Raw genomic sequence first — 26,337 nt, 5'->3', positions numbered from 1 at the left:
CCATACCTGGTTAGATTGGCTTTTGAACAGCTGACTCATTCTGCCCCTGGCTCTATATTAAAAGTCTTTTCAGTATGATAAAATCTGTTAGAACTTATGTTCTGTTAGCATAGATTCTGGAACCCAGAGTTGTTTCCCATCCATGATGAGGTCTCAGATCAGAATTCACAAAGGACCATTTATACTAAGACTAAAAATTCATGAAATTTACCCACCTATAGATTGGTATGTTGATAATAAGCATAAGTAATATTTATGTAGTGTTTAAAGTGTGCAAAGGATTTACAATTTGATCCTTACAACAGTCCTAAGAGGTAGACTTTATCTGCGTGAATACTATTTCTGATACACCCTTTCATAACTGATATAAAAATATTTCTGTTGTTTTTTTTTTCCTCAAGGAAAGTTGTCCTGACTTGATCAGAAGGACACCTATCAGGTCTCTGGGTTTATCCATTTGAGACAATCCACCAACTGAGAATTCCTCCAATGGCTAGCTGGCCATTGCCATTTGGAAAGGAAGAATTGTAGAGTAGAGATTTGAAAAGAAATTTTCTGCCTCCCAACCTGCATGTGCACAATTAAACAAGAATGCACACCAGCTGAGTAAGAAAGAATGGAAAGTAATCTGCTCTACCAAAAACAGGCACTAAATGTGTCATTGCTGGTACTGTACATTAACAAAGTCTTTTTAAATTTGTTTTTAGATTGTTTTACTTGGGAAAATGCCCAAAAGGTACAAACCTATTAGCAGGAAATTTTCTCACTCTGGCAGTCTTGTTCCACCCTAAAGTTCATGCTAAAAGCAGCCAAAAGCAGGCTAAAAGAGATTGTAATAATTTGTGCCTGTTGGTAGTCACTAATGGCAGCAAATACTTCTGAAAGGGATTATAAATTGTGGGTTATTATTCTTATAAATGGCGCTCCGTGAAACCACATCAGTGCCTGTTTGGTTTTATTTGTTTGAGGAGAATTTTGTAAACAATTTCTTGACTAAAAATACTAAAAAAAATCATGATAGGCACAAAGCTGTTATATCTTTCTATTACAATTTGAGTATATTTTCTTGCTCTCCAATGGTTCCATATTGCATCTAGGATAAAATACAAACTCATCATTAAATTTGGGAGTTTTCCCAAATTCTGTGTTGGGCCCTCTTTTTGGTCGATATCCTTTCACTTAATTCCATCAGCTTCTACATGTTCAATGATCATCTCTATGAAAAACACTTCCAAGTCTACATTTCTAGCCCTAACTTTTTCCCTGATTTCCTGCTTTGAGATATCAATTACTTTTGGACATCTCAAACTGTATAAATCATAATCATCTCAAACTTATTATGTTAATATTGAATTTGTTTCCCCTTCTTTGAAATTCCTCCATTCTGGTCAAAGGTTATGAACAGACAATTCTCAGACGAAGAAATTGAAACTATGTCTAGCCATATGAAAAGATGCTCCAAGTCATTATTAATCAAAGAAATGCAAATTAAGACAACTCTGAGATACCACTACACACCTGTCAGATTGGCTAGAATGACAGGGAAAGATAATGGGGAATGTTGGAGGGGATGTGGGAAAGCATTGTTGGTGGAATTGTGAATATATCTAGCCATTCTGGAGAGAGTTTGGAACTATGCTCAAAAACTTATCAAATTGTGCACACCCTTTGATCCAGCAGTGTTACTACTGGGTTTATATCCCAAAGAGATCTTAAAGAAGGGAAAGGGACCTGTATGAGCAAGAATGTTTGTGGCAGCCCTTTTTGTAGTGGCTAGAAACTGGAAAATGAATGGATGTCCATCAATTGGAGAATGGCTGAATAAATTGTGGTATAGAATGTTATGGAATATTATTGTTCTGTAAGAAATGACCAGCAGGATGATTTCAGAAAGGCCTGGAGAGATTTACATGAACTGATGCTGAGTGAAATGAGCAGGACCAGGCAGATCATTATATACTTCAACAACAATACTGTATGATGATCAATTCTGATGGGCGTGTCCCTCTTCAACAATGAGATGAACCAAATCATTTCCAATAGAGCAGTAATGAACTGAAGCAGCTACACCCAGCGAAAGAACTATGGGAGATGATTATGAACCACTACATAGAATTCCCAATCCCTCTATTTTTGTCTGCCTGCATTTTTTACTTCCTTATTTTTAAATTTATTTTCATTTTTTATTACAGCAAAATAACTGTTTGGACATGCATACATATATTGTATTTAACTTATACTTTAACATATTTAACATTATTGGTCAATCTGCCATCTGGGAGAGGGGGAGGAAGAGGGGGAAAACTTGGAACAAAAGGTTTTGCATTTGTCAATGCTGAAAAATTACCCACACATATATCTTGTAAATAAAAAAAGCTGTAATAAAAAAAAAAAGAAATTCCTCCATTCTTCTAAACTTTTTATTACTATAGGCATCAATATACTTTCAGTTACTCAGGTTTGAAACCTTGATATTTTTCATTCACCTTACATATTCTTATCATTATTAAAAATCATATAATTTCTACTCTCATTACATCCCCAAAGGAAAACTTTAGCTGACCTAAAGATAATAATGATATAGTATCATTATAATTTTCTCTCACATAATTATTGCTTCCAAGATTTCTTCTTTGATTCATTAATTATTTAAGATTTTATTATTTTGTTTCCACTCAGGTTTGTGTTTTTATTTGTGCTTCCTGAACAAATTACTATTTTCATTTCTTTACTATTTCTGCCTTTTTACACTTATTTGCAATATACTGAAGCCTACTACATGATCAGTTTTCCTAAATATTTCATATGTTGCTAAGAAATTTGAATATTCTTTAACAGTTCTATTTAGAAGACATTATAAGTCTTTTAGCTCTAATTTCTCCAGCAATTTATAAATTCTATATTTTACCTTTTGTATATCTTTCTATTAGACTTTCACAAAACTGAGAAAAGGATATTAAATTCTCCTGCCACTATTGTATTATTATTTATGCATTTTTATGGTACATTCATTTTCTTTATGAATTTAGATTCTAAAGTATTTGTTAATGGTTTATTGCCTGTAGTTACAACTACTGCTTTTCTAAAAAAAATTACCTCATGAATAGTAAATTTTGTTCTAGTCCCTTATTTTCCATTATATTTTTGCCTTTATTTTTTAGAAATGTTTTTGTAAGCAACAGATTGTGGAGTTTTGCTTTCTTTTCCAAACTGCCACTCAATCATTTTATTGTATTACTTAATACATTAACATTTAAAATTAGAAAATTTAGAATTATATATTGTTCTACTAGTCTCTACTTTTGAAGGTTTTTCTCCAAATAAAAATTTTTCTTTGTTCTTTCTTCCTCAGTCACTTTAGTTTAATCTATTAAAGGAATTACATTCTCACTGATTCTCTTCACTTAATCCTCACCCCCATCCTAGATTCCCATTTGTTATACCTTTTTTTCAATTTAAGTTTCACTTACCCTATTAATTCCTTTATCTTTTCTTTTCTCCTTTTTCCCTTTGTCTCTCTTTTCCCCTGTTTTGTTCACTCACTCTTTTTCTTCCTTCCCTTTTTACCTAACTACTAAATTCTCGTTTTTTTCCTCAAATAGGGAAGTAAATCTCCCTACTTGTTCTTTTTCCTTTCTCTTCAATTTGTTTTTTTTTTCATTTTTTTTAGTTTTCTGCACTTTTTTCTTAAAAAGCTTTCTTTACTTAATGTCATTATTTATTTTCCCTCTCCTTCGCTACTGGATTTTTAGTTTTTCTTTAGTATCTTTCTTCCTTATATAATTAAAGCTTCTAAAATATCTATCTTGATTTTACTGCTACCTGATCCAAAGCAACTTTCTTCCTCTTAGTTTCCAGTGTCATTGGGGTGAAGAAGAGATAGAGCTGAGTTCTATTGCAAGCCTGTGGATTGGCTTTTGCAATCCTGGCAGAGTGTGGTGGACAGTGGGGAAAAGAGGTACTGAGCTTTAGGAGTCAAGGCTTTGACTTTTTGGCTGTTAGTTCATCAATTTTTTTAATCTCATTTAGTGTTCTTGGTATTCTAGGCTATAGAGACAATTGAAATTGCCTTATTTTACTGTGATCTAAGAAGTTGTGAAGATCAATTCAAAATATCTAATCTTCCCCTTTGCTGGAAATATATTTCTGTATTAGTCATGTACTAGGACCCCATTTTCTAACCCTTCCTGAACTCTTCCTCTCATTAAAATGCATCTCTGATGCATTTTTCTCAGGACCTTCTCCTTACTCAATAGTTAGCTAGTAATTTATGCACGAGTTTTGTGGGTACACATGCCCTAATATGTCAATCCTCCAAGGTAAGAAATTTGTGTTTTAAAAGGGGCCTTCTCAAAGAACTACACATGAATTACTGCCTTGACCGGGAATTCCAAAAACCTGTGGTTGACCATTGAAGAACACTGGGTATATGGGGTCAACCAGGGTGTCCAATGTCCCTCAAATCACAGTAGGTGGTCAGAGAACTCATTTGAAAACAAGTAGTTATAGTAACTCACCAATTAAAGTGAATGAGACTGTACTATTTTCTTCATCTTTATGGGCACAGTCTAAGCCAATGGTTCATTTCCAAGGTTGTCTCTTCAGTCAAAGCCAAGTTTCCAACCGCTGTCTCACCAGGTTGTCAAGTTTAGAAAATGTTTTAATATAGGTGGTGGTACCTAATTATGTCCAGCCATGCTTATATCTGCTCAACTGGATTACCATCTGGAGATTTGGTAACTCATTTTAAATAAATGGTGACTAACCTTTGAAAGGAAAAAAAAATACTCAAAGCACTGTTTCATTCCCCACAATGACTGTTCCAAGTCTTTTCCTCTCCCCTCAAGTCCTAGACTGTACCTCCACCCATTGCATGGCTAGCAGATGACTTAGCCTTCCTCTATTCTTAACATCATCATCTCTTCTTTGAGGAAGATATCTCCATCAACTTTACTGAGGATAATTCCTTTAACTGTTGGAGATATGAGAGGGGAAGGAAGACAGCTAATCAGAAAGAATATGTAGATTTTGAGATTTAGAGTCTGACTGATAGAAATCATATTTTTCTTGCCTAAGAAAATGGTTAATTAACTCGTGCAATAGAGCAGGGAACTAAGTGTCAGAAATTTTGGTGAGAAAAGAGAAGGAAATGGGGTGTGGGTTTATGTGTTTGTTGGAGAAGGGGCAGGAAGGGCAAAGACAGAGAAAAAGAAACAGAGAAACTGAAAACACAAGAGGAAGGGAGAGAGAGAGACACAAAGAGACTCCAGTCCTACCACAACATCCACTTTCCCCTTTGACTGGTAGAGATCAAGAGGCTTCTGTTGACAAACATTTATGATTTATGTGAATAGAGATCTGCCCTTCTGTTTGGCTAAAGGCCCCGTAAAACTGGAAAGACCCTTAATGATCATCTGGTTCCACTCTTCCTCCCCTGTTTATATCACATTAATAACATTTATTTAGATGTAGAAGGGACATAGAGATCCAATCCAATCCTCAAAATTCAAAGGTCAAGCAAAGTTGAATGATTTGTCTAAGATCACTCAAAGCCCTGAGATTCAAACTCAAGGCCTTTTATTCCCATTACTACTGCCACACCATACTGCCTTTTGATTGAGAAAATGAGAGCAAAAGGGAGAGACTTGGGCAAGTATACATAATGAATTACTGGAAGGACCAGGATTAAAAAAAAAAAAAACAATTCCCACTCCAGGGTTTTTCCCGCTATAGCCCTCCCAGATGCTCTAAGACTGGTAAGTCCCTATATTATTGGCAGCAAGGTAGTACAGAGCTAGACTGGACAGTCCTAACTCTATTTTATCTTTGTCATAAACAAAGGCAGTTATCATTTTAATGACTCCCAGGTTCTGACTCAACCATTGGAGATTCTCTCGAGTTCTGCCCCCATTCATCAGGAGAGCAGCTTAACCCACCAAGCTTCAATCTAGAGAGTGAGGGGAGTGAATGAAGGGGGCAGGAGAGAGGGGGCAATGAGACCTGCCTTCTACCTACCTGGAAGAGCCTAACGGAGACATGAGACCCTGCCTTTGCAGGACGTTGAGACCCCAGGCTAATTGAGTATGATGTATGGGTTTGAGTTATAAGGTATCATTTTCCAACTCGTCCAAGTTTTCTCAGAATACTGCCTTGGAGGCCGAAAACGCCCCATAGTTATTCTCATCCCTGAGGTAGCGTTTGTGTTTTTTTATGATGTGTTAAGTTTGAAAGGAGAAAAAATCCTTCCAGCTGTTGAGTTGTCCAAGGCAAAGGAATTACAGGCAATTGTAATTTATTATTTGTTGAGTGCCAACTGTGGGCTTTGCTCTGCACCATAATGTGTAGAGGTGTGGTTCCTGCCCACAGGGCTCAGGGTCCAACACCCACAGCTAATATATCTCCATTAGACCAGGAAGACTGAAATGTCTCCAGCACAATTTCCAGAAACACTTCCCCCCCCCTCCCGGTCCTTTGGTGCTTTGGCTATCTCAAAGTGTTTTGTTTTTCACACTTGGACTAGGCTGTGCTTAAACCTCAGGGAAGGAGAGCTGAGGATTTGCTAAGATTCAAGCATGCTATTAGGAAATCAGAACATGGCTCTTTGTGTCTGAGAACTTAACTGCCAGAGGAGTAATTTCCTGTACTGAGGAAGATGTGGAGCTGCTCCCACCACATGGATTTCACGTAAAGGCTGACTCTGTGTCAGAGACAGGGTGGGAGTGGGGGGTAATTCTGGGGCCAGGAAAGCTGGCCACTCTTTGAGGCCTCCTTCAAAGAGTCTGGGAGCCAACAGAGTTTAAACCTCCAATGTGTCCTCCCATCTGTCAGTAGCTATGACTTCTCAGTAACTGACCCTGTGAGAACCAGTTCTTTACAGAACATTTAATTTTTTTAGTCTGTGTTGCTTAAATTGGTTCAACTAAGACTTAGCTTTAGGCCAATTTGGGAAATAGCAAGCAGAAGTGTAACCAAACAAGGCAATTGAGGCTTAGTTTCAGGTTTATAGAAATCTTACTTGGTGCAGAAAATTTAAAGGATTGATAAGACATATTTTTCTGAGGAAGAAGGGAAGGGAAAGGAAGGGAAGATAAAGAGAAGGCAAAAGGATGGGAAGGAAAGGGAAGGGAAGGAGAAGGGAAGAGGGAGGGGAAGGGAAGGAAAGGAGAATGGAAAGAGAAGAAGGAAAGTGAAGGGGAAGGGAAGGGTATGGAAAAAGGAGGGAAGAGAAGAGAATGGAGGGTAGCAAGGTAAATTTGAGGCCATAGTGATTCTGAAAAAATGGAGGAGTAACCCCCAATTCCAGACCCTTTTTCTGAGTCATGACATTGGAAACTAGAGCTCCAAGGGAGACAATGTTCTTCTGTGAATCTGAGATTTGGTATCTGTTTAGTGACAGCATTTCAACTTCAGAAGTTTGGAAAGGCTTTCTTCAATGATGGGATTGGTCATCTCCCAAGTCTCAGGTTCCTCTTCTGTAAAATCAAGAAATTGAAGTAGGTAAATTATAAGGTCTCTTTTAACTCTAATATGTTATTTTGAGGTTGTTGTGGTGATGATGCTGGGTTTGGTATGGGTGTGAATCTTTTCAAGCCATCTTTCAATCTCTTTCCACAAAGCGTTCGTTTGTTTTAAGGGTTACTCTTCCAGCTGCCTCTCTGGTGACCAATTTTCTTAGAGGACAGAGTGGAAGAAACAATTGATCTTAGCACCCAGTGTTCAAGAACAATTAGTTAAAATAGGAAAGTATCAGATAAAGCCCTTCCCTAGATGAGCCACCTTTTCAGCAGAGGCCCTGTAGTGTTCCACCATCTAGCTCTATGACCTAAGAGGGTGGTATCTGCCCCCAAATCCCCAAAGATGTCTTTCATGCTACTTGGCTACTTGCCATACACATGGATTGTGATTTTGTGCCAGAAGCAAAAAAATCCTCCTAAGCTCAGATGACAGGGTAGATGGGTGGGAATGCTGGTTCTTTGTCCTGGACCTCCCCACTTAGTTCATCATCAGGGTGCTTCATCCATTCAAGTAAAATCAACTTGACAAGCATTTATCTAATAAGGCATCACATTGGAGTCTTACCAGACAACTGTTTTGACTTCCTCCTGTTACAGGATGAGCCCTGTACTAGAATTAGTGTGTGTGTGCCTGGGGAAAACCTCTTGTGGAAAATGATCTTATTCTCCCACTGTGATACAGGGGGATCCTGTCCTTGGGTTGATATTAGTACTATTGGCAATCTTATTATACAGGTGCCTGTAACACTAACAAGAAGAGACAGAACCATAAACTCATTCATTTGCAAATATTCAATAAATGTCTATTAGGTACAAAATATTTTGCTAGTTGTTAAGGGAGATAATGAAGATGAATAAAATGGGCTCCTGTGTTCTTAAGGATATTTTAGTCTATTGAGGAGATGAAACTTAGGACAAATGTGTAGTAGGGTAGATATTATACTGGACCTGAAGGCAGGAAGAATTGAGTTCAAATCAGGCCTCAGGTAGTTACCACCTGTGTAATCCTGGAAAATCCACTTACCCTGGTTGCCTCAGTTTACTCATTTCTAAAAGGAGATAATAAGAGTGCCTATCTCTGACTTCTCTATTAACCTAAATCCTACTCCAACTTTAAAGAGCAATTCAAGATTCGCCTCTTCCATGAAGCCTTTCTTCATAATGTCTTTCCCTTATTTTGAACTTTGTTTATATATTTACATGTGATCACAGATCGAATGGTTCTTTTAGGCTTCTATGAACAGGCCTTTAATTCTGTACAGAATGTAAGTTTTCTAGGAAGTGCCTAAGACTTATTTCATATCTACCATAGGGCCTACAACTGTGTGTGGCAACAGAGGCTATTTAATAAATGTTCCCTAAAGAATCAATGCTCAGTTAATGGAACTCTCTTATTTCAGTTCCTACCCATTAGTTTGGAAAAGAGTTTATTGAATTTGTGCCATCCTGGACTTCATTTTCAACATAGGGCTACAAAGTGAAGTAGAGAAATGGCTTTTAATGAATACTAATAGCAAGAACTGGGGGTATTTCAGCACTCACCATCATTATTGCCATCAACTTACTATATTGAGAACCTATTGAACATTTAATAAATGCTTATTTATTGATTGATTCATTGATTTTTCTATTTAGATCCAAAGACTGATGGTAGTCTGTGAGTCCTATTCCGACTTTCCTCTATATTCATTACCTTTTCCAGCTCCGTGTATACAGAAAGTATAGGAAAGGACTCAAATGTTTTATGAGAAACATTCTTCTTCTATAAATATATTAGCTAAGGTAACTGTTTCCATGATCTTAGCCTAAAATATCATTCTATGGATAGAGAATGAGTTTGGGTATAAAAACATTGCTGCCCTCACCTATATATATATATATATATATATATGTGTGTGTGTGTGTGTGTGTGTGTGTGTGTGTGTGTGTGTGTGCGTGCGTGTGTGTGTGTGTGTGTGTGTGTGTGTGTGTGTGCGTGTGTGTGTGTGTGTGTGTGTGTGTGTACTGACCCTGATATATTATTTCTTTGTCATCATGTAAGCCTGTGCTGAGAATCTGAAAAGGAAAAATAGAAAAACACACTGTATGGTGAATGAATAATTCTGAATTTGAGTCCTATCTCTAATACTTACTTTCTATGGAAAAGTCAATTATTTCCTGTAACTCTCAATTTCCTTATGGAGAAAGTGGGAATGTACTATTTTTACTGCCTGCCTCACAGAGCTGTTATGAGTATGAGTGAGCTAGACCAAAGCACAATGGGCTACCTTGGGAAGTAGTAGATGACCTCTCTATAAACATCTTGGAGTAAAGGGTAGATAGAAGCTTCTTAAACGGTGGGTTGTGACTTCAAATGGGGTCATGTAACTGAATGTGAGGATTATGAAATTATGAATTATTATAATTAAATGATTGATTTGCATACTTATTTTATATACCTGTATACCCAAGGTCACATAAAAGTTTCTTAGCCAAAAAGGGGTCATGGGTAGAAAAGGTTTAAGAAGCTCTGTGGTAAATACTTGTAAGGTATTGTAGAAGAGATTAAGAAGAGGGAGAAGGAACAGGTTGGAGCATATAATAGTGGGAGAGGCAAATACTGGACCTTCATGGTGGAAGATGGAGCTGTTGAGAGGAACTCTTGTAGTCATGAGACATCTTAGGACCTTGAATCAAAGGAAAACCAGAACAAATGACCAATGGAACTTTATTTGTTTGTTTTTGCTGAGGCAATTGGGGTTAAATAACTTGCTCAGGGTCACTCAGCTAGTAAGTGTTAAGTATCTAAGGCCAGATTTGAACTCAGATCCTCCTGACTCCAGAGCTAGTACTCTAACCACTGCACCATCTAACTGACCCTTAGCCTGGAATTTTCAAGAAAACTGGTTACTCTATCCTGGTAACAGCTCTGATGGCTGTGGGTAACTACAAGTGTTTACCATACAAATTCTACTTTTTTTTTGTTTTTCTTTTTACCAGATAAAGAAATACCTTGCTCTAGTAGTTTTATATATTGTGATCTGCTAGAATATCAGAAAGTATGAACTAGGTAATGGCATCAGTGTCCTATGCTTATGCTTGAGGCCCTCCATGATAAATTGTGCTTCTTGTACGAAGTCACAGCTATCAGAAAGTGGCACCCACATCTCTGCTATAGCCAGGACCAATGCCAAGGTAGGAACCCTTGAAGATTCTAAGTGAAACTATCAGTTTGTAAGTCACTATCTCTGACTGCTGATTTATAGACTTCTCCAAATGACCAGTGAAGCGAAAAAACTCCCTTCATGAGTTGTAGTAGAAAACTCAATCCTTTTCACCACTTCAAAGATAGTAATAATCAATTAAAGACATTTAATTTTCTTAAATGAGCAACTATTACTGTCCTTTTATTTTAAAATGCACATGCAGCAGATCTTTGAGTTCCTCAATGGAGTATAACTTCTCTAACTTTATTAACATATCTAAAGGTGCCTGTGCAAAAGCCCTGAATTGTAGGAAGGTCCATAACCATGTGCTGGGTCATAAACATTTCCCAAATATCCTCAATCTTAGAAAGCAAAAGACCTAAGAAAGTGGGTCTAGTAATTGTTTCCTTGGAATCTTCCCATCACCTACTTCCCTTGGGTGTTTGATGAGCCACGGCTACAGCCTTACTAGCCCCAGATCCAAGACATGGAATGCTCAGGTTAATCAGTATCTCTTACTGAAGATTCCTGAATGTAGAATGTGATTGCATTCTCTGATGGATGTGTGACATCACTCACATGATTATGTTCTCTCTGTCAGCTCACAAACACATCTGCTTCTACAACTCCTAGTCTGCATTGAAAATTAGAGCATCCTTCATTTTTCCAAAGATTTCTTTCATGCTACTAATCCATTTGCCTTGTAAAAAACAACCATGAAGAAGAATTTTGCATTTTAATTTATCATTCTAGACAGATCAGAGTGGAGAAGGAGGAGCGAACTGATAGAGCAACTTGAAACAACCATGTATATCAGGGATCAAAATTATAAATGTGATGAATAAATGTTGTCATCCCTAATCTCAGGTTTTCTTCTTTCTTCTCATTTTCTCTCTTTTTCTTCATATATTATATATGACCAATACATATATTAATATGTACAGAGGAACTCTTTAGTTAGAAAAGGAGGTCACAGGGGAGGAAGTAGAAAAATAATCTTGGGAATCAGGAATTAAGTCAAGTTAGATATTGGTGAAACCAAGAAAGGGAAATTGATAATGAGCTGACATAATACTAACAATGGGAGAGTTGGAGAATTTCATAGACAGTTGTTACAACAATCCTCCATTGAAGTTCATCACAAGATCTAGTTAATGAGAATGGCAGTGTAGTCAGGATTTGCTTCCACAAAAGATTTCCTCAAAGGATTTAGTTTTGGAAAAATCTTCAGAGACCATTTACTCCAGGTGTTCTTAACCTTGTTGTGTCATGGCCCTTCTTTGTCATTGCCTGGTGAAACCAAAGGACTCCTCAGAATAATGTTTTTGAGTTTCTAAAATAAAATACACATGATTATGAAGAAAATCAATTATGATGAAATACAGTTATCAAAATATTTTTAAAATAAAATGAACAAGATCATGGACTCCAAATTAAGAGCATCAGATCTCAAAATAATCCTTCAACAAGGAATAGGAAACAAAAGCTAATGATGAAAATGATTTAACTATTTAAGCACAGAATGTTGAAAATATAGCTAAAAAGACCCAGGGAATCTAATAGATCACAAGGTCAATTATGTATTAATGGTGTAATGTGGCAGTTGTCAAAGTTAATGAGACCTCAGGTTGTATTAATTAGAATTAAAGTAGCCATATCAATAAAAGTAATAGTTCCCTGGTACACTACCCTCATCAAACTGTATCTGGCTGAAAATGATAACACCCAGAGTGGTAGTTAAATTAATAAATGTTTATTAAATGGATGAATGACCATAAGGATAGATAATATTTATAGGATGACAGAATAAGACTTTATTAGGTGATATTCCCAAGATCATATATTGATCAATTTACAATTCCCTAGTCTCTTTGCAGTCCTTTTAACACCGCCGTCTCTCCCCTCCAGTTCCATGCATTTTTACTGGCTGTCTCTCAATGCCTGGAATTTTTACCCTGATACTCACCTTCTAATTCCCTGAATTGTTTCTGATCCTAATTAAAATCCAAACTTTCTCAAGAAGGCTTTTCCAAACCTTAATGTTAATGCTTTTCCTCTAAAATTATCTCCAAAATACCTTGTGTATACATTGCTGCTTTCACATTTTCACTTTCATTAGACTATAAAATCCTTGAAGCAGAACCTGTTTTTTGTTTGTTTGTTTGTTTGTTTGATTTTTTGCCTTCCTTTGTATCCCCAGAGCTTAATCCATTACTTAGTACATAGTAGCTGTTTATGAATGCTTGTTGACTTAATTATAAATTAAGAGTAAGAATTTGAATCCAAAGTCCTCCGTCTCTAAAACTTTTTTCCAGTGAATTTTTTCCAATGTAATTTTTCAATGTTTAGCATAGTACCTGATCCAAAGTAGTCATGATAGAGGGGCGGAGCCAAGATGGCGGAGAAGAAACACACGACTCAGTGAACGTCCTCACTCCCTCACAACCAATTAGATAAATTAAGTCTCAAAATTAGCTCAGGACTGACAGATACCACAAGGACTGGAAGCACGACTTACCAGCTGAAGAGAATCTGGAGTTTCAACAGGAAAGGTCAGTTCTCAGGGGAGGAATAAGAGACCAGCACAGACGGTGGGGTAGGGGCACACTGCGCCCATTGCGCTGGGAGGGGCTCTGGGATCAGAGAAGCCACTGAGGTAAAGGAATCTGGCACAGGCTGTTGGCTCTTCTCTGCTAATTATTTAGCAGTTCAGAAGAGAAAGCCAAAATATTTTAAAACTCAGATTAGATTTCCCCCCCCCCACACCCTGGGGGTGACTCAGCAGAGAATCGGCACCAGGGGGTGTGGCCTCAGCTCCCTCCTGAGAATAGTTAAGAGACTGACAAGTGGGTGGATACCGCCCAAGGCAATACACACTGCCTAGCTTAGCTGGAGGGAGTGGAACTCAGCTCCAGGAAGTCCCAGAGAAGCGGAACCTTTGAACTAGGGACCGTGGTTTCTGGCAGACACTTCCAGTTTGAGCGCAGGGGCTTCTTACGTCACCTGCTGCAGACGTCCACTCCCCACCCGGACACATAGCCTGGGCTTCCTGCAGTCTTCACTATTCTACGCCCTCGAAGCACAGCAGTGCTAATCACCTCTGAGGCGCTTCCAGGGAGGGGGTGGGGAACTCTCTCCCAGAGCTCTATCTTAGCGCGGGCGCAGGGGCCGCTGCATCCATCTAGTCTGGGAGGAAGCTGGTAAAGAAGTAAATAATTTCCTACCCCAGGGACAGACCCCAAAAGAATTTTTTAAGTATGAGCAAAAAAGCTAGAAAAACTATAGATTCCTTCTATACAGAGAAAGAGCGGGTGTCCAACCCCGAGGAAGTTAACAGCAAAGATTCAGAAGATAACAACCTAAAGGGGAACGATTCCTGCCCCCCATCACATAACTCTCTCCTAGAAGAAGCTCTTAAGAAATTGAGGGAGATCGAAGAAAAATGGGGAAAAGAAAGAGAAGTTATGATAGAGAATAACAATGTCCTGAAATTGGAGTTGGAAAAAATAAAGAATTCACAGGAGATGCAGGGAAACAAAATTAGTGAATTAGAAAAGGTTAAAAAAACACAGGAAAGTAGGATTTCTGAATTGGAAAAGATAAAAAAGTCTCAAGAAAATAGAATTTCTGAATTGGAAAAAGAAAATAATTCTCAAAAAAAAAAAATTAGGGAAATGGAAAAAAATTCAATAGAGCAAAATAACTCATTTAAAAACGAAATTGGGCATTTACAAAAAGAACTAAAAACTGTGAAAGAAGAAAATAACTCCTTAAAAGTCAGGATGGAACAAATAGAAATGAATGATTCACAGAGAACCCAAGAATCAGTCAAACAAAACAAAAAAAATGAGAAGCTGGAGAACAACGTCAAATACTTACTGGGAAAATCTATAGACCTGGAAAATAGATCTAGGAGAGATAATCTGCGGATTATTGGACTTCCCGAAAACTATGACCAAAAAAAGAGCCTAGATTCTATTTTACAGGAAATTATCAAAGAGAACTGTCCAGAGATAATAGAAACAGAAGGGAAAGTAGATGTGGAAAGAATTCATCGAACTCCTTCTGAAATAGACCCTAAAAAAAGAACACCACGGAATATTGTGGCTAAGCTGCAGAATTACCACACAAAGGAGAAAATCCTGCAAGCAGCTAGAAAAAAACAATTTAAATACCAAGGTGCCACAATAAGGGTCACCCAAGATCTGGCTGCCTCCACATTAAAAGATAGAAGGGCCTGGAACCTGATATTCCGTAAGGCAAAAGATCAAGGACTACAACCAAGAATGAACTACCCAGCTAAGTTTAGCATCTTTTTCCATGGAAGAAGATGGTCATTCAATGAAACAGAGGAATTCTATATGTTTCTAAGAAAAAAACCAGACTTAAACAAAAAATTTGATCTACATCCACAAGACTGAAGAGAAACAGAAAAAGGTACACAGAACCCTTGAGAACTGTAACTCTGTTGTGAGTATATAAAAAATACTCAAGGATAATTTGATTTTACTGATATAAAAGAAAAAAAGGGGGGTGTGGTAAAGGGAAGGAGGTCGGTTCAGAAAAAGGGGAAGGAGTGATAAAAAGAGGGAAACTACATCCCAGGAAGAGACATAGAAAATACACCATATCTGAGGGAACTTAGTGAGGGGGAGAATCATTGTGTGAATCTTACTCTCATCAGAAGAGGCTCAAAGAGTAAATAATTAACATATTTGTTTTTCAGAGAATTTTCTCTCACCTCATTAAAAGGGGGGAGAGGAAAAGGGAAAAGGAAAAGGAGAATAAGTGAAGGGACTTGGAGGGAGGGGGGAGGGATCCAAAAAAAAAGAGGGAGGGTTGCGCGTCACAAGGGGGGTCTGTAAATTAAATATCGGGGAGGGGGATCAGGGGGGTCAAGGGAAAAAAGCATAAGCTGGGGATAATACGATGGCAGGAAATACAGAATTAGTAATTTTAACTGTAAATGTAAATGGGATGAACGATCCCATCAAACGGAGACGGATAGTAGATTGGATCAAAAAGCAGAACCCTACAATATGTTGCCTACAGGAAACACACTTAAAGCAGGGAGATACATACAGAGTAAAGGTAAAAGGTTGGAACAGAGCCTATTATGCTTCAGGTAAAGCCAAAAAAGCAGGGGTAGCTATCCTTATCTCAGATCAAGCAAAAGCAGAAGTAGATCTTGTTAAAAAAGATAAGGAAGGAAACTATATCCTGCTGAAAGGTAGCATAAATAATGAAGCCATATCAATAATAAACATATATGCACCAAGTGGTATAGCATCTAACTTTCTAAAGGAAAAGTTAGGAGAACTGCAAGAAGAAATAGACAGTAAAACTATAATAGTGGGAGATCTCAACCTTGCACTCTCAGATTTAGACAAATCAAACCACAAAACAAACAAGAAAGAAATTAAAAAAGTAAATAGAACATTAGAAAAACTAGATATGATAGACCTTTGGAGAAAACTGAATGGCAATAGGAAGGAATATACTTTCTTCTCAGCAGTTCATGGATCCTATACAAAAATTGACCATATACTAGGACATAAAGATCTCAAAATTAAATGTAGGAAGGCAGAAATAATAAATGCCTTCTTCTCAGATCACAATGCAATAAAAGCTACATTCAGTAAAAAGTTAGGGGTAAATAGACCAAAAAGTAATTGGAAACTGAATAATCTCATCTTAAAGAATGACTGGGTGAAAGAGCAAATTATAGAAACAATTAACAATTTCACCCAAGATAATGATAATGATGAGACATCATATCAAAATCTTTGGGATGCAGCTAAAGCAGTAATAAGGGGAAATTTTATATCTTTAGAGGCTTATTTGAAGAAAATTGAGAAAGAGAAGATTAAGGAATTGGGCTTACAACTTAAAAGGCTAGAAAAAGACCAAATTGTAAACCCCCAACCAAAAATTAAACTCGAAATACAAAAATTAAAAGGAGAAATCAATAAAATTGAAAGTAAAAAAACTATTGAATTAATAAATAAAACCAAGAGTTGGTTTTATGAAAAAGCCAATAAAATAGATAAACCTCTGGTAAATTTGATCAAAAAAAAGAAAGAGGAAAATCAAATTGATAGTCTTACAAATGAAAAGGGGGATCTTTCCACCAATGAAGAGGAAATTAGAGAAATAATAAGGAGTTACTTTGCCCAACTTTATGCCAATAAATTTGATAACTTAAGTGAAATGGATGACTTCCTCCAAAAATATAGGCTCCCTAGATTAACAGAGGAGGAGATAAATTGCTTAAATAGTCCCATTTCAGAAAAAGAAATAGAACAAGCTATTAATCAACTCCCCAGGAAAAAATCCCCAGGGCCAGATGGATTCACATGTGAATTCTACCAAACATTTAAAGAACAATTAGCCCCAATGTTATATAAATTATTTGAAAAAATAGGGGATGAAGGAGTCCTACCAAATTCCTTTTATGACACAGACATGGTACTGATACCTAAACCTGGTAGATCGAAAACTGAGAAAGAAAATTATAGACCAATCTCCTTAATGAATATTGATGCTAAAATCTTAAATAAGATATTAGCAAAAAGACTTCAGAAAATCATCTCCAGGATAATACACTATGATCAAGTAGGATTTATTCCAGGAATGCAGGGCTGGTTTAATATTAGGAAAACTATTAATATAATTGACCATATTAATAATCAAATTAATAAGAACCATATGATCATCTCAATAGATGCAGAAAAAGCATTTGACAAAATCCAACATCCATTCCTACTAAAAACTCTTGAGAGTATAGGAATAAATGGATTATTCCTTAGAATAATCAGGAGTATATATTTAAGACCGTCAGTAAGCATAATATGCAATAGAAATAAACTGCAACCTTTCCCAGTAAGATCAGGAGTGAAACAAGGTTGCCCACTATCACCATTACTATTCAATATAGTACTAGAAACGCTAGCCTCGGCAATAAGAGCCGAGAAAGAGATTCAAGGAATTAGAGTAGGAAATGAGGAAATTAAACTATCACTTTTTGCAGATGACATGATGGTATACTTAGAGAACCCCAAAGACTCTGCTAAAAAGCTACTAGAAATAATTCAAAATTTCAGCAAAGTGGCAGGATACAAAATAAATCCACATAAATCCTCGGCATTTTTATATATCACTAACAAAATGCAACAGCAAGAGATACAAAGAGAAATTCCATTCCAAACAAATGTTGAGAGTATAAAATATTTGGGAATCCATCTACCAAAGAAAAGTCAGGAATTATATGAGAAAAATTACAAAACACTTGCCACAAAAATAAAATCAGATTTAAATAATTGGAAAGACATTCAGTGCTCTTGGATAGGCCGAGCGAATATAATAAAGATGACAATACTCCCCAAACTAATCTATTTATTTAGTGCTATACCAATCAGACTCCCAAGAAACTATTTTAATGACCTAGAAAAAATAACAACAAAATTCATATGGAAGAATAAAAGGTCAAGAATTGCAAGGGAACTAATGAAAAAAAACTCAGAGGAAGGTGGTCTAAGTGTACCTGATCTAAAGCTATATTATATAGCAGCAGTCACCAAAACCATTTGGTATTGGCTAAGAAATAGACCGGTAGATCAGTGGAACAGATTAGATACAAAGGACAAAAAAGGGTACATCTATAGCAATCTAATCTTTGACAAACCCAAAGATTCCAACATTAGGGATAAAAATTCATTATTCGGAAAAAACTGTTGGGAAAACTGGAAATTAGTATGGCAGAAATTAGATATGGATCCACACTTAACACCATATACCAAGATAAGATCAAAATGGGTCCATGATTTAGGCATAAAGAGGGAGATAATAAATAGATTAGAGGAACAGAGGATAATCTACCTCTCAGACTTGTGGAGGAGGAAGGAATTTATGACCAGAGGAGAACTAGAGATCATTATTGATCACAAAATAGAAGATTTTGATTACATTAAACTAAAAAGTTTCTGTACAAATAATACTAATGCAAACAAGATTAGAAGGGAAGTAACAAATTGGGAAAATATTTTTAAAAACAAAGGTTCTGACAAAGGTCTCATTTCCAAAATATATAGAGAACTGACCATAATTTATAAGAAACCGAACCATTCTCCAATTGATAAATGGTCAAAGGATATGAACAGACAATTCTCAGAGGAAGAAATTGAAACTATATCCACTCACATGAAAGAGTGTTCCAAATCGCTACTGATCAGAGAAATGCAAATTAAGACCACTCTGAGATACCACTACACACCTGTCAGATTGGCTAAGATGACAGGAACAAATAATGACAAATGTTGGAGGGGATGTGGGGAAATTGGGACACTGATACATTGCTGGTGGAGTTGTGAAAGAATCCAGCCATTCTGGAGAGCAATCTGGAATTATGCCCAAAAAGTTATCAAACTGTGCATACCCTTTGACCCAGCAGTGCTACTACTGGGATTATATCCCAAAGAAATACTAAAGAGTGGAAAGAGACATATATGTGCCAAAATGTTTGTGGCAGCTCTTTTTGTTGTAGCTAGAAACTGGAAGATGAATGGATGTCCATCAGTTGGAGAATGGTTGGGTAAATTGTGGTATATGAAGATTATGGAATATTATTGCTCTGTAAGAAATGACCAGCAGGAGGAATACAGAGAGGCCTGGAGAGACTTAGGTCAACTGATGCTGAGTGAAATGAGCAGAACCAGAAGATCACTGTATACTTCAACAACAATACTGTATGAGGATGTATTCTGATGGAAGTGGAAATCTTCAACATAAAGAAGATCCAACTCACTTCCAGTTGATCAATGATGGACAGAAATAACTATACCCAGAGAAGGAACACTGGGAAGCGAATGTAAATTGTTAGCACTAATATCTGTCTGCCCAGGTTGCATGTACCTTCGGAATCTAATGTTTATTGTGCAACAAGAAAATGATATTCACACACATGTATTGTACTTAGACTATATTGTAACACATGTAAAATGTTTGGTATTGCCTGTCGTCGGGGGGAGGGAATAGAGGGAGGGGGGGCAATTTGGAAAAATGAATACAAGGGATAATATTATAAAATATATATATAATAAAAAAAAAATAAAAAATAAAAAAAATAAAAATAAAAAAAAAAAAAAAAAAAAAAAAAAAAAAACAAAGTAGTCATGATATCCAACAAGATAAGACAAGGTACAAGTCATGAAGGTGGAGAATCATCTGGAATGAATAAAAAAGCTCGAATTATCTCCAGGTTAAGGGACAAAGCTTTATTGTGCTGCTTTCATAAGCAGAGTTCCTAGTAAGTTGGCAATTAACAAGGGGCAAGGTGGGATCTTTTATTGAGAAAGGATGCAGAGCAAGGTACGTGAACTATACTAATTATATATGTCAACTGGTGGGAGTACCTGTCCTGTTTATACATGATAATCTCAGGAGTTGACATCTGTAGCTAAACATTCAGATTGTATAAAGTAACAGTGGGAGATCAATATAGGATAACTGTTGATTCAAGGGAATTCCAATACATTTGTGAAGAAAAAAGCCATCCCTATCCAAAGAAGGAACTATGGAAACTAAATGTGGATTAAAGCATAATATTTTCATCTTTTGTTGTTTGTTTGCTTGTTTTTTTCCTTTCTTTTGTTTTTTCCCCTTTTAATCTGAGTTGTCTTGTGCAGCATGAGGAAAATAGAAATATCTTTAGAAGAATTATACATATTTAAAATATATCAGATTGCTTACTGTGTTAGGGAGGAGAAAGTGGGGAGAAAAGGGAAAAAGTTTGGAACACAAGGTTTTGCAAAGGTGAATATCGAAAACTATCTTTGAATGTATTTGGAAAAATAAAATACTATTTTAAAAATATAAGATAGCTCTGTCAATACAAGATAATTCCACAGGGGCAGCTCGCACCTCACTGGAGCCCACTTAGATACTAAATTGCTACCAGGGACATAGTATTTTGCTGAAGTCCATTCACCCCATTAGGAGGGACTTAGTAAGTATTTACAAATTGATTTATTGGTACATAATCCTGAGATGATGTATATATTATTAGTGCATTAGAAGAATTGGCTTTAAATAAATTAATTTTAGACACAGTGATTATTAGAAGAATTAGTTTTAGCTGAGTTGCCCATCCCCAGCAGCAAATGACTTTCTAGTAGCCCAATCCAGAAAAGGAATAGCAAAGGTGGGTGGGTAAGACATTTGAATTGCTCTGGACAGAGGTCAGGTGAGTCAAAAACAGAAAGGGAATTCAAGCTAAGGTGCAGAGTATGTTAGAGCAGTTTTCTTTATTCCTTGGTGAGTGCTAAGTCACATTAACAGAGTGGAATTACAAGGCTGGATAGCCATTTACTAGTTGGGATTTCTCCACTGGGTGGGAAATTTTTATACATGACTTTTAAGAACCTTTTTCATTATTAGGTTGTTTGGTATTTAGCTGTGCTATAAAGACATAATGTATTTGAAATCATTTAATTTAAAATAAAGAAACCTGGATTCTTATCTTGCTTCAGCAACTTTCTAATTGTGTGACTTTGGGGCAGTTCTTTCCCCATTTCTGAATAAATTTCTCTCTCTCTAAAATAAGTGAGTTGTACCAAATGAACACCCCCATTTCTCTTCCAGCTCTAAATTCTATGATGTATATGGAAAATGTGCTAGTTTTTTAGTCAGAAGATGTAAACCCAAATCTGAGCTCTGCTAATTATGACCTTTGTGACCTGGAACAAGGTATTCTATTTTTTGGAATACCAGTTTTCTCATCTGTGAAAATTAAGGAGCTGTACTAAATTATCTTCAGCATCTCTCTCAGATTTAAATGATGGAAAAGTTGGAACAAAAGGTTTTGTAATTGTCAATGCTGAAAAATTACCCATGCACATATCTTGCAAATAAAAAGCTATTAATAAAAAATGGTGGAGAAGCAAGTCCTATTTCTTCCCTGTTGTTTCTATTTTATTAACAAATGAGCACAAGACTAAACTTTTATCTTGGATGCCTGTTCCCTACAGTTTCTTTGAGGAATGTTGTGCTGTCCAGTACACACACACACATACACACACATTCATACTCACACACACATAACACAAACACTATCAAAGACACATATACCCACACATGCAAACAGTCACACAAAGCCATACACACACAAAAAATATGCATTTTTTTCTTCCCAGATAAAGACAGCACCAATCATTCATATTCCCATTTTCAGTAAGTGACTTTAGAGACAATAGAATGGATATTTCAAAATCATTTAGCAAAATGGAACTTTCTTGCTGCAAAATGAGTAGGAAGCTTGCATAGTTCACAAAGGGTTGAGCATTTGTGGATTCATACTCTACCCAAGATCCAGGTTATTAGCTTAATAATTTGGTCTCGGATTTCAAGGCTTGATAGGTGATCAGCTTCTGGAAAAATTATCTCCTGACTATTAAAAAAGTTGACTGAGATTACTGCCATAGAAGGAGTATATATACCCAGCTATTGATGGGAGGTATTGAGAATCATTATTTCTAACATAATCCAGTATATTGGTTAGAGTGATGGGATTCCCATTTTAGAGGATGTTCAGGAATGTGATAGATTTTTTTTTCTGTTTGTTATTGTTTAATTGTTTTTCAATCATATCCAACTCTTTGTGACCCCATCTGGGATTCTTTTGGCAGAAATAATGGAGTGGTTTGCCATTCCCTTCTCTGGCTCATTTTACAGATGAAGATACTGAAGCAAACAGAATTAAATGATTTGCTAGTAAGTGTATGCAACCAGATTGTCTGAGACAAGATGAGTCTTCCTGACTCCAGTCCTAGAACTCTATCTCCTGTGCCATCTAAATGCCCGATTTCTTTTTTTTGATACTTGCTAAATTATTAATTATTTTGTATCTCCTTCAGTACCTAGCACAGTGACTAAGGGAGCCTACATACTACATACTATTAGGAGAGTACAACATTTTCAAAGATAAATACATATAAATGAATGAATTAACTCACACACAGATTGATCAGATATTTTGGGGTTGTGGAAGAGGTTAGTGCAGACAATAATGCAATCCTACCTGAATTTGTCTTCTTAGAGTTGCAGAATAGTATAAACCAATCAACAGAGAAAGAATCAGTTGTGTTCTGTTAGCAACACTCAATGGACTCAACTCCTAAGACCGTGAAACAAAACTATGGTAAATACTATAAACCATCTCTAGGTTGTAGCCAGCCTGGTGGTTCAGAGTTTATGTGCCTTCTGGATGGAAAGAGAGTTGGTTGCAGTTTTGAACAATCACTATACATATAACACAGAATCTCCCCAGGGAAACTCTAGGCAATTTGCAGAAAGGAAAATACTTCAATGCTTTTGAAGGAATAAAATGTTTTAGAGAGATTGATTTTGACTGCAAAAGAAAGGTTTTCCTGAATTTTTTTTTGTTGTTGTAAAAATTAGATTCCACTCTACACTATCCCATTCCCTTCCATGTGATTTAATTTTATTCTACACATACACTTATTAAATTCCAACCAAGTCTGAGCATAGAAACCTTAGATAAGCTTAGACAGGAAAAAAGCCTCAAGGAACTTGCAGAATAGTGTATGGGACTGGTTTATATCATCAGAAACGACCCTTAAATCTACAAGGGGAGGAAATGCTATATGAAGACCCAGAGATTGTTGAAGGGTGGTTATTGCCTTACAGCCATAGGGTAAATCAACTTCAGCTCCCATCTGTTGTAGGAACAGTTTCCCCAACACTAAAGAAAAGAAAGGAATGCATTTTGAACCTTTCAATCCCATGAACCATCTTTTTTGTTTGTTTGTTTGTTTATCGTTTTCTCTCCTGTTAGTTTCTACTGGACCTAAGGTGCCCCTTTGCAAATAACATAAACCACTTTCCATTTCAGAGAGTTTTTTTTTTTTTTTAGGATAGAGTACTGTTGGTAGGAAAGTCCTTATCTTCTATTAGAATACAAGTGCTTCTGGAGAAAATTCTTAAACTTTCTGGTTTCAGTTTTGTCATTGATAAAAATAAGTGGGTTGGATTAATTGGTTTCTAAGGTGTTTTCCAAATCTAAATATCTTATCTATTAAACATGAATCATTATCATTTATTTATACATTATTGTGAAATAATATACCATAACTTTTTTCTAAGAGAAAAATTTGGACTACCTAAGAAAAAAAAAATTTCCAGGACCAGATGGATTTACAAATTGATTCTACCAAACATTTTAAAGAACAGTTAATCCCAATACTATATAAACTCTTTGGAAAAAGAAGTGAAAAGGTCCTACAAAATTTCTTTTACATAAAATACAAAACCAAAAAGAATTTTAAAATGGTGAAAGAAAACTATAGACCAATAGAAAAACTATTAGCATGATTGACCATCTCATCATCATCATCATCAACAACAACAAAAATTTAAAAATCATGATCATTCCAGTAAATGCAGAAAAATCTTTTGACAAAATACTACACTTATTCTTATTAAAAACACTAAAAAACATAGGAATAAATGGAGCTTTCTTTAAAATGATAAGTAGTAATAAGTTAAACCATCAACAAACATTATTTGTAATAGGAAGAAGCTAGAAGTCCTTCCAATAAGATCAGAAGTGAAACAAAGATGCCCATTCTCACCACTATTATTCATTATTGTACTAAAAATATTGATTGTATCATTAAGAAAAGAAAAAAAATTGAATTAGACTAGACAACGAGGAAAAAAAACTTTCACTAGGCAAATTATAAGATAAATTTTAGAGAATCAACTAAAAAAACTAGTTGAAATAATTAACAACTTTTGCAAAATTATATAAAACCACACAAATCATTAGCATTTTTATATAATACCAACAATATCCAGAAATAAGAAATAGAGATTCCATTTAAAATAACTATATAACAATATAAAATACTTGGGATTCTATCTGCCAAGACAAACCCAAGAACTATATGAATACCATTAAAGATTACTTTTAACACAAATTAAATACTTTTTACAAAATCAGATCTGAACAATTGGAAAAATATTAAATTCTCATGGTTTGACTAAGACGATATAATAAAAAATGACAATTTTCCCTAAATTAATTTATTTTCTCAGTTCTAGGCCAATCAAATTACCAAAAAAATCATCTTATAGAACTAAGAAAAAAATAACAAAATTCATCTGGAAGAAGAAAAATCAAGAATATCAAGGGAATCAATTTTTTTTAAAAATGTGAAGGAAGGTGACCTGGTCATACCAGATCTCAAACTGTGATAATCATCAAAACAATGTGTAACTGCCTAACAGCTAGAGAGGAGCATCAGTGGAATAAACTGGGTACACAATACACACTTAAAATGCAAATATTCCAGATTTGGGGACAGTAACTCACTATTTGACAAAAACTTCTGGGAAAACTGGAAAGTAGTTTGCAGAAATTAGCTAAGGACCAAGATCTCACACCATATGACAAAATAAAGTTAAAATGGATACATACTTTGGGCCTGAAGTGTATCACCATTAGTAAATTAGGGGAGCATGGAATAGTTTACCTGGTAGATCTGTGAATAAGGGGAAAATTTATAACCATACAAGAGAGAGAACATTATAGGATATAAAATCGATTGTTTTGATTACACTAAATTAAAATGGTTTTGCACAAATTAAACCCATGCATCTGAGATTAAAAGTAAAGTAGAAAACTGGAAGAAACATTTTACAGCAAGTTTTTCTGATAAAAGTCTCATTTCTCAAACGTATAATAAACTGAGTCAAATTTAAAGAATATGAGTCATTCTCCAATTGATAAATGATCAAGGGATTTCAACAAGAAGTTTTCAGATGAAGAAATAAAAGCCATGTGTTATCCTATGAAAAAATGATCTAAATCATTATTCATCAGAGAAATGCAAATTAAAATAACTTCAAAATATATTTTGCTTATTATATTGGCTAATATGATAAAAAAAAGTAAAATGACAAATATTGGAGGGCATCTGGGAAAATTGGGACACTAAATACACAATTGGCAATTGTGTATTGATTTAACCATTCTACAGAGCAATTTGGAACTATGTTCAAATGCCTGTGAAACTGTGCATTGAAGTTTGATGTAGCAATACCACTATCAAGTCTGTATCACAAAGAGATTCTTGAAAAGGAAAAGGACCTATATGTACAAAAATATTTATAACCACAGAATTAGAAATTAAAATGATGTTCAATAATTAGGGAATGACTGGGCAAGTTGTGGCATATGATTTTGATGGAATACTATTGTGCTACAAGTAATGATGGTCATCTGGCCTCAGACACTTAACACTTCCTAGATGCTGGGTTACTCTGGGCAAGTCACTTAACCCCAATTGCCTCAGCAAAAAATAAAAAAAGAAGAGTAGAATGATTTAACTGGAAAGACTCATATGGAAAAATGAAGTAATCAGAAACAGAAGAACATAGTACATAGAAACATTGTATGATAATTTTGTATGATGAGCAACTGTGAATGACAGCTTTCTCAATAATACAATGTTCTAAGACAGTTCTGAAGGACTTATGATGAAAATTCTGTCCATCTCTGAGATAGAACTGATGGAGTCTGAATGTAGAGCAAAGCATACTAATTTTTTATTTTAAAAAAT

Source organism: Sminthopsis crassicaudata, chromosome 2, assembly GCF_048593235.1.
Source record: "Sminthopsis crassicaudata isolate SCR6 chromosome 2, ASM4859323v1, whole genome shotgun sequence".
Lineage (NCBI taxonomy): Eukaryota > Metazoa > Chordata > Mammalia > Dasyuromorphia > Dasyuridae > Sminthopsis > Sminthopsis crassicaudata.
This window is presented reverse-complemented; position numbering follows the sequence as displayed.